The sequence below is a fragment of the Ammospiza caudacuta genome, chromosome 3, assembly GCF_027887145.1.
Source record: "Ammospiza caudacuta isolate bAmmCau1 chromosome 3, bAmmCau1.pri, whole genome shotgun sequence".
Taxonomy (NCBI): domain Eukaryota; kingdom Metazoa; phylum Chordata; class Aves; order Passeriformes; family Passerellidae; genus Ammospiza; species Ammospiza caudacuta.
Genome location: NC_080595.1, coordinates 102,759,761 through 102,769,422, shown reverse-complemented (window position 1 = coordinate 102,769,422; position 9,662 = coordinate 102,759,761). Strand labels below are relative to the sequence as shown.

General features: G+C 43.4%; 1 protein-coding gene across 2 annotated transcripts in view; it reads left to right on the top strand.

The window, feature by feature from the left end:
- The first annotated feature begins 7,135 nt into the window (after positions 1-7,135).
- The window catches only part of PHF3 (PHD finger protein 3), a 52,653-nt gene continuing 50,126 nt past the window's right edge, over positions 7,136-9,662 (top strand). Inside the window, exon 1 of one of the 2 annotated variants that reach the window (XM_058801760.1) lies at positions 7,136-7,272. The gene's annotated coding sequence lies outside the window, so the exon portion shown is untranslated. The remainder of the gene's footprint in view (positions 7,273-9,662) is intronic. The other variant, XM_058801757.1, reaches the window with a different exon arrangement.

The following is a 9,662-nucleotide window of genomic DNA, read 5'->3' as shown; positions in this document are numbered from 1 at the left end:
TTCAAAATCAGGTATAAAATTGAATGTGATTTTCTTGAATCTGATCTTACAAGTTAGTTTCAACTTAAGTCTGTAAACACTTGTACTTAAATATACATGAAATTATGTGGAACTCTGTTTCTCAACAGTCCTGAGCCACTTCAGACTGTACTCAAAACTAATTAATACTTCTAATTTCTCTGTCTTCAGTTCTCGGTGTATAAAAATCCATTCCAGTCCTTAAATTAGTGGGGCAGTTCTGGAGATAAGCAGTAATTTCTGAAGTAATCAGACCCTTCTGCTTTATTGCAGAAGAAACAATAATAAAATGTGTAATTCGGTATTGAGGCTGAATCCAAGGTTAGACTTGAAGTCTTTGGCAGTAAGAAAAGTAGTAAGGCTCTGCTCATTTATGTGAGCATTGTTTATCCTTAAAAATGGGATGGGGGAAGAAATCTTCTGTAATTAAATAAATGTATTTGAGAGGGCCAGACTAGGGGTTCATATATGATCTTACCTTAATTGTTTTTAAGCTTCTGAGTGCTTGACTGCAGCATTAATAACAGTGGTTTTCCTTTTTTTTTTTTTTAATATGTGCAACATTATTTAAATAATTACTGAGAGCACTCAAAACTGTATCTTAGATTTGCTGGGATTTTGCTGTCTTTAATAAGCAAGTATTTTCTGTCAGTATTGGGAAAGTTATCAAACCAGAGATAGTGTTGTCCCAAGAAGATTACTATTACCTTTTGTATGTCTTTGTGTAATCCCACTGTAAAAAAAAAATAAATCAGTTATACTTCACAAGTTGAATTCAGCTCTTAAAATCAGGCTGAAATTTGATGAGTTTATTAATAGCTAGGAGGGACTTAACTGAAGAAATACAGATTTTTTAGTAAAAGGAATTTTGCTCTTAGGTATGTCTCAGCTCTCCTATGCTAAGAGATACCTAAAATAGGTTAGATGAAGAGCTCTCTAAAGATGAGAGCATATTCTGTAAAGGGAACATGGGATGGCAAATTCAGTTTTTAGTATTGGTATGTACAGGCAGATTAAATAAATTTCACCTAACTTCTTTAAGTGCAGTAGTTCAAAGTGTCAGGTAAAGTATTTCTTTCCACATACTCTGCTCTTAATGTGTAATAACCATTGACAATTATAACTCAGTCTTACTGATAGGAGTTTATGCTACGTGTGACCACAGCAAGTGGCATTATTTTTGTCTTGATGGTAACCCGCATGACTGCTGTTAATTTTGATACATATTGTCCTAATGCATTGATAATTATCTCAATAACAACACAAGTTCCCTATCAGTTGAAAGCCTCCTTGTGAGGTAATAGTGTTTAAATAGTGATCTGACAAGAAACGATAGGGACAGTGCCAGAAGATCAAGTTGCCTGTTTCAGTTTCTGATTCAAATGAAAACTCTGAAGAAAGTCAGATACCAGTGTTTAGATACATAGGAATGCTCAAGACAGAAATACTCACAAAGGAGAAGACATTCAGTCTCAATACTACATGTAACCTGCATCTGTAAGAAAACCTAGATGTATAGAATGGGTATTTTCTACTGGGCTGGAGTCTTAATCTCACTTTATTGGTGGAGTAACAGCAGTAGCTGATTTTATCCTTTTTATAAATTTGCACATGCTTTATCATCAAGTTCCACTGATGCTTGTTCTGAATAGGACAGAGCTTGAATTACCTTGGGACTCTGGAGGAGCAAGAGTTGCAGGTGATGAACTCTTCTTCCCCATTCATAGAAGCATAGTTACAATACAATCTGAACAGGACAGTGCCTCTCAGCATTGTTATGCACATCCACAGTGCTAGTAGGAAGCTACACACATCTTAGTTTGCCTTCTTCAATTCCCCAGTAAATCTGTGTGTCTTTAGGTAGGCCACACAAACCCTGAACTTGCATTTAAAATTTCAATTCAACTCTGACAAGTTTCAGTTCATCATAGTAAAAGCACATGATGACAAGAGGGCCATAGCAGATGTGCAAAACCATGGAGTTCCCTCATACTGCAAGTACATTCATCTCTTTACACTTGATGTACAAGGTTTTCCAGAGTAACATGTCTCCTGTCTGTCCCAGGGATGGGCTACTCTACTCTTCTCCCTGGTTTTGTACAGCAGGATTCTTACTTCTCCCTGCCTTCAAAGTGGGAGTTCCTTGTAGGATGCTGTGGAGGATGGGTACCTGGCAGGAACTATATACCCCTGATGCTCTCAGATGCTATCTCAGACCACCCTACATGGAGTGTTTCTGCACTATGTTGTTATTCAATAGAATTTTGCTAATGGGCAGACTTTTTTCTAGGCAGACACTTGCGGGCTGTTTCCTATATTAATCTAATCAGTGAGACAATTTTATAATATCCAATCACTTTGTGTTGTTAAGGTTATCCTTCTGATGGAGAGCATGCAAACTTTTCCATATTTGTGTTAAATCACACCCCTTTTTACCTCTCCTATTCTCATACTTCATTCAGTTGCCTGATCTTGAGTTAGCATTTTGCTGCATAAGGTTTATTTCAAACATTGAGAGTCTTCACCTCCCAAGTTCTTGACCTTATTTTGTTCCTGTTTCCCCTGTCTAGAAATTCTTGGTTATTTCTATTTCGCTTGTCTACTTCTCATCGAAACTCCCTTCTGGACTTCCTTAATTGCTGCCTGGTTTTCTTCACTGGAAAAAAATTAGGTACTGTTCAACAGCACTTGATGTTTATATGCCTGTCTCAATTGTCTTTCAGCACTACCAGAGTATTTATACTACTTTGAAGTTGGGTCTCAATAAGTTCTATTCTAAGCCCTTTGCCTTGGAAGTGGTTCTGAGCCAAGTCCAGGAAGGGAATTTGAGAGAATTATCATATATTACTGGGTTGAAGCATTAGGATATTTTTGAAGGAAATCCTCTAATTGTGCTATTAAGAATATAGAGTAATTTAGATTGGACAAAACATTAGAAGGTGATCTAGTCCAACCCCATGCTCAAAGCAGAGATAACTTCACAATTAGATCAGGTTATTTAGGAGCCTATTCAATCAAGTTTTTAATATATTCAAGGATAGAGATAACAGCTCCTTCCCAATATCTGTCCCTCAGCTGAAAACTCTTCCCTTGGGAACTATTCAGAATCTTCCCAGATGCAATTTCCCTGTTTGTCACATTTTTTCACTGTGACCTCCAAGATACTCTGTCTCTTCGTCTCTACATTCATCTGCCAGGTAACTGACAGAGGAAATTTGCCCCCTCAGTCTCATCATGAGGGTGAAGAAGCACAATGCTCTATGCTTCAAGCCTCTAATAATCTCGGTGACCTTCTACCATGGTTCCGTCCAGTTTGTCAATATTTTCATGTACTGGGGAACTGCACACAGGCTACCATATGATTGCCTTCACAGAAGCTAAAAATTAAGGTAAATAGTACTGGAGTGAAATCTCAAGTATTCAGAATTCATAACTAGCAGCAGTTTCATAGACAACCTCCCAAACTAGTTTGGCACGTAAGTCTCAAAGTCATATTTTGTGCTGGCTATCAAAGTTTGTTTTCCTCTAGCACTAAAAAAGTTCATTAAAGCATTTTTTTCTGTTTTACACCAATCTCTGCATATAACTGCAATTCTGTCTTCTTTTCTGGGATCAAATGTCTTTTTTCAGTCTTGAATCTGTGTATTGCATTGGGTAATTCTTAACAGCTTGTAGCTTCTACACCTTTTACCTCTCTACAAAAATCTACCCTTAGTCATAAAATCAATGGCTAAACATCCTTTGTCTTCAGAACCTTGCCTTTATCCACCTAGTTGTATGGGTAATTTTAAAAGCCTCTGTTCCTTTCACCTGTGGAATTGAATGTTTTTCTGCTGCTTTCTGGAGTAGGACACATAACTTCTGTTTGATCCAACAACTGGCAGCTGCTAATGAGTCTTTTTGTGGGGAAAGAGAATGATCATGTTATAAATTTGGTGAAAAGTGGGTAAGGGGGCACATGTTACTGTTCCTTCCTATGAAGCAAGGATGAGGTAGGAAATTAAAGGGAAAATAGTGTCAAATCAGATATTCTTAACCAAATATGTGGGTTTCCTTTATGTGATTAGAAAATTTTAGATTATTGGTTGTTACTGTTTTGCATTTGAAAAAGTAAATTCTTATTACACAAGAAATAGAAAAGATCAGAGGAACTAACAGTTTTAAATTTTGCTAAAGATATAATTCACGATAACTTAAAATTGACTTCTAATGAGCTAACTATGGAGCCTCCTGAACAAGTGATATTGGCAAATCCCAGGTATTGTGAGCAGAGTGTCCGCTGCTCATCCTGGAAAAAATCATGGCAGTAAGCTATGAAAAGCAGCTATCTAATTATTAAGGGGTGCCAAGTAGTATTTCTGACTCTTTCAGAAAACAGTAACCAGAAAAAAAAAAAGCTTGTTCAATATTGTAAATTCAGCAGATAAATGTAACTAGTGGTGTAGTACATATCAATTTATTTCAGAAGTCTAACTCTGCTTTGTATAACATTTTAAGTTATGCAATTCACAAAATAAATGCAGCACTTGGGTTTTAAAATCATTTAAATCAAGTATCTTGCAGACAAAAGAAAGATGTTGCTGTGAGACATTGTTTGAATATTTAATGGCCTACTGCTGTAACATATCTCAGCTATTTGACAGTAGCAAATGCCGCCCTACAACAGGGCACCACCGTACCCAACACATTCTTTATCCAGATAAGCACATGGAGCAATCTAACTCCTTTCCACATTTTGACAACCAAAGCATAATCAACAGTAAAAAGCAAGCCATGTTTATGACCAGTGTGATCATAATCTGACCGCACAGAGCATATTTCCAAAAATTCCATTTAGACCAAAAAACATGGAAAGACTATAAGGAATATAATTCACAAACCTCTTGGGAAGAGTTGTGGCTAAATAGAGGCCTGGAACTACAAGCAAAGAAACTGCCTTCTGCTGCTTTTTCTTGTGTTCAGGGCACTAGAAGACTTAAAATAAAGAGGTTACTTTTCAATGGAAACAACTTGGAAGATCTGGCCTACTACCAAGTATCTCATGTATAAAGGGATTACATGATAAAATATTGCTAGGGAAGAATGGCACAGCTGTAATTGTGTGCACCTGGTGTGTCACTGTACACAAAGGCCTCTGTAATACCTACAAAATTTCCTACTGGGGTGGTCTTTTTTTTTATGCTGAACTGCAACACAGGTGCTTCAGATGGGCAAGTTCATGACATAAATGCAGTGGTACAGTGTGGCCATGGCAAAAGAAAAGTGCACATACTCTGTTAAACTGAGATGGGTCACTGGAGTTATGTGACTTTTGACAGTGTAAAGAAAAAACTGAATAGAGCAATGAACAAAGATCAGATTACCAGCAATGCTTTGCCTGCTGCTTGTGTCAAAAGAAATGAAACCAAAAGGGCTGAATGCTGGAAAATTTGTGCAATGCAAATTCTACTTAACTGAATTTTGCTTCAGAAAGTAATTTCATTTCTTTGTATAATATCAACAGTATTTTAGAGGGTTAGCACCTCTAAAAGTTCCATGCCTAAAAAGCCTTTGAAAAATGAGTGCAACCAACCCAGTAGCTCAGTCCTGCACCATCATAAGAATTCAGGGTTTTTTTAAAAGATGCTTGTTTTGGAAAGATAAGAGTCCTTCTGAAACAGAGGAAGTACAGGAAGAAAACTGGAGAAAACCAACTTGTGGTAAAGTGCATAAGTAGCTTTGGAAGGGCAGGGAGAAAAAAAATGCTGAATAGGTTAAAAACTGCTCCACTTCAAAACTGTTCTGTTGCAAATACCTTGTGTATTGCCTGTAAATATTGCTGTGTTACCATGCCTTCAGTTTAGTGCTTCCTTTCCTAGTGTGATGGCAGCAAGAGAAGCATTCAATGTATTTCAGCCTTCATGGCACCAAAGAAAGCCCTAGAGAATACAATCTCAAAAACTCAAAACAGAACTGAAAAAAAGGAAACTAAAGGAAACACAACTTTTTTGTCCTTACATCATGTTTGTATTTCATTACAAAATACTAGGAATATGTAAAGACAGCGTTAATATAGTAATATATAAGGTAATTCCAAATTCGATTTTTAGAAATATTAAAAATCAAATTTCTCTTTTGGAGGTGTTGAAACTTGGTATACGCTAGAACCAGCCAGCACTGCACTTCATGTCAGCCATCACAACTGAAAGCAGCGTAACGAATGCTGCATTCAGCCAATGCTGTAACACAAATTAGGAAAGACAGTCCTGCTCTTTGGCATCATGTGGAGACCAAATTACTCCAGGTCCTGATGTCCCGACAAACGCACACCGCGACAGTTCCCTCAGGTGTCGATTCGTGCGGATGTGCGCCACAGGTCCTGCAAGGCGCGTACACAAACTGTTACCAGGAAAAGAGAAGGCGAAAACGCGCCTGCACCAACCAACAGGCAGCATGAGACATGTCTGCCCAGGACCGACCGACTGCAGATATTTCTCTGTCCGACGTGTAGGAACCCAAGAGCCGGGCACATCGGGAGCTGCAGGAATCCGCCCGGGGCCGGCGGCGCACAGGACAGATTAACAAACAGGTTGTATAACGCGGGCTGCACCGAGCAGGGGGGTGGCAGCTGCTCTCCAAAGACAAAAGGCCACATCATTACACACGCACTAGTCACACCATGCGTGTCCTCAGCCAGGGTCCTAGGGGAAAACCCGCGGAGCCGGCCGGCCGCCCCCATCCGCCCTCCCGTGGGCCCGGGCAGGCCCGTCAAGCGCACGGCCAGGCCCGCGGCTGCCACCGGGCGCCTTGGGTACTGCGGCCCCCGACTCCAGCGAGGGTACCCATGTCACGCCCGGCTCCGCCGCGAGGGCCGGTTCCGCTGAGGAGCCTGTCCCGGCGCCTGTCCGGGCCGGGGCCCCCAGCGCACCCCAGCCCCGGCCCGGCCCGGGGTCCCGCGGCTCTGCCCCGCCCCCGGCGCCTCCCGCCCGGCGCCTGCGCAGCGCGCGCGCCCCCGCCCGCCCCCATCCCTTCCCTCCAGCAGCTCCGTCACGTGAGCGGCCGGGCCCGGCGCGCCGGACGCCGCGGGGGCGCGCACCGGCGGGGCGGCGGGCACGCGGCCACCACCGGGCCGGGCCGAGCCGGGCGCGACCACCTGGGCGGGGGCAGCCCGCGCGCGCGCCCCCGCGGAGCTGCGCGCGCCGCCCTCCCTCCCTTTGGCGCGGCCGCCGCGTCCCGTCCCCCGCGGCCGCGGGGCAGCGCTGGGCGGCGGAGCGGGTGAGTTACTGCGGGCTGCGGCAGCGACGGGGCAGGCAGGGAGGGCAGGAGCGGGCGTGGAGGACCCCGCTGCCCTGCGCGGCGCCCCCAGCCTTCCCCGGGCCGGGCAGGGCTGGGCCGGGCCTGCGGCGGCAGAGCCGCGGCCTATGCTGGCCAGGCCCGCCCGGGGTGGCGAGGGGCGGCCCGGCGGGACGCGGGTGCTTCCACCGCGGGGCCGTGGCACGGGCTGTGCGCGGAGGCGGCGCCGCCGCTGGCTCCTGTGCGCAGGTGACCTGCGGTCCGGCCGCGGGCCCCGGGGGCGCTCCCCGGCCGCCTCGCTCTGCCCGGGTGCGGCCCCGCGCCCCCGGCGCGGTTGTTGCGGAGGCTGAGGCTGCCACCCGCGGGCCCCGGGCCGGCCGGGTCCGGCCGCCTGACATGGCGCTCTGGCCCCGGCCTCGCTGCCCGCGGCGGCGCTCCCGCCCCGTGTCCGTGCGGGACCCTGCCGCAGGCTCCTTGCCCGGAGTCGTGTTGCTGCCGAGAGCTCTCCCACAGCGCCTTCCCTGCCCTGCAGCTGCTGCGTTTCGGTCCTTCTACGTTTGTTTCTTCTCACCCCTTGAGCTGCCGATGCCTTGTTGTCCCATACCAAAGAGAGAAACAATCACCAATTCACACCCTGCTCTTCTTGCTCTTGGTCTGACCTGTTCCGGGCGCCTCCTCCCGTCTTTTAAACTTAGCATCACCAACAATTTCTGTTCAGCTCCTTTGTATAGTACCCACTGTAGGAAGTGCGGGAGAAAATGTGTTTATCAGCAGTGCTGTGGGATTCAGTGGCCTGGTGGTATTTCCAGATCCTTATCTGGGATGAGGTGCTGTTTCTGGGACAGTGCGTTTATTGCTTGCTACTGGGATGCACGTAATAATTCTCAGGCTTTAGAAGAGGAATCGTTCATGTGATTACGAGTGTTCATTCTGTGTGGTGTGAGCAAGGGAGACCTGTTAGAGCCGTGCGGGGAGCGTTTGGATAAAGAGCACTCTGAGGCATAGTTTAAATTAGTAAAAATAACCTATGGAGTGAAGCGTAAAAACCAGTAAGGAAAGACAGGAATGGGGGGTGACAGGAGCTACGCCATGCAAATTGTAGTTGTGGTGTCTTTTATGTAGTTGTTAATTCATTATGCAATTCTTATGCATTTGCTTTTATCAAAATGAATATTAGCATCACTAAACAGTGGAAATATTTTAGGATTGAATGTAAGGATGGTAAACATATGGCATCTTTTTATAACCACTAATTCATGGTTTGTTTTGCTTAATAAATTAATCTGTTGTGGTTTGGGGCACAATGTAAGGGAGCCTTGAAAACGTGGGTTTTTACATTTCTTGGAGTAATTCCACTTCTGTTTACAGTTAGTGCATGTCCTGCAATAAAACTCTTCTTTTTCTGCAACAAACAGCTTCTACTTTTAATTTCTGTAGTTGGCTTTAAAGATTATGCATATAAATATGGAGTTCTGAGCACCTATTTTTTTTTTTCAGCTATTGTTGTCTGTTACTCAATCATTCAGTTTTTATGTGCCTTTTATATTTGCAGAATGAAAGGGCACCTAACTACAAACCATGTTGGCTAGATTTAATTCAACACAGTGGTAAGGCGCTTTATGGAAAACAGAAACTGTGAAAATACTAATCTACTGTGTTTCTGCAACCTCTGTCTTAAAAAGAGGCTTACCTCTACCACTTGTGTTGTGCTCAGAGTTGAGCTGATGAATTTCTTTAGTTATTTTAATTTTTTTCCATTAATTTTTCCTAGTCAACCTGAATATTGTTATATACAAGCTTTAAGGAGAGAGCCATATTATATTAGAAGCTTTTTTTATGGTAAGGGCATATTTTTGAAAGGTAATGCTATGAAGTAGCAATGATAAAGTTCCCTGAACTGGGGTATGAGAGTTCATTTTATAGAAGCAGAAAGTGAAAGATTCAGACAGCTTGTCACATTCTCCTGGGTGGTGTCAGTATAGCTACATGATGGATGGCATATTTCTATGAAAAACTTCACAAGGGTTAGCTATTAGGCTTTTAACTATTGCTAATAAAAATCCCAACAAACAAACCGTAATTCTAATAGGTGTTTCCAAATGAATCTTTATGAGAGAGACACTGACAAATGCAAAAGGTATTACAAATGAAAATATTCTGTCCAGTGACTGATGAATAATCAGTGTAACCTGCTACACAGTTTAGCGTTTTTTACTTGTTCCAGCTGAAAATACTTGAAACAAGTATTGAGAAACCTGAGGGTGGAAGAGTTCAAAAGAATAGCAGTAATGGTGGAAATACAATCTCTCCTCATCTTTACTTTCAGTGAAATGCCTCTGGGTAGTGAACTTACAAATTCCAAAGGTATATAC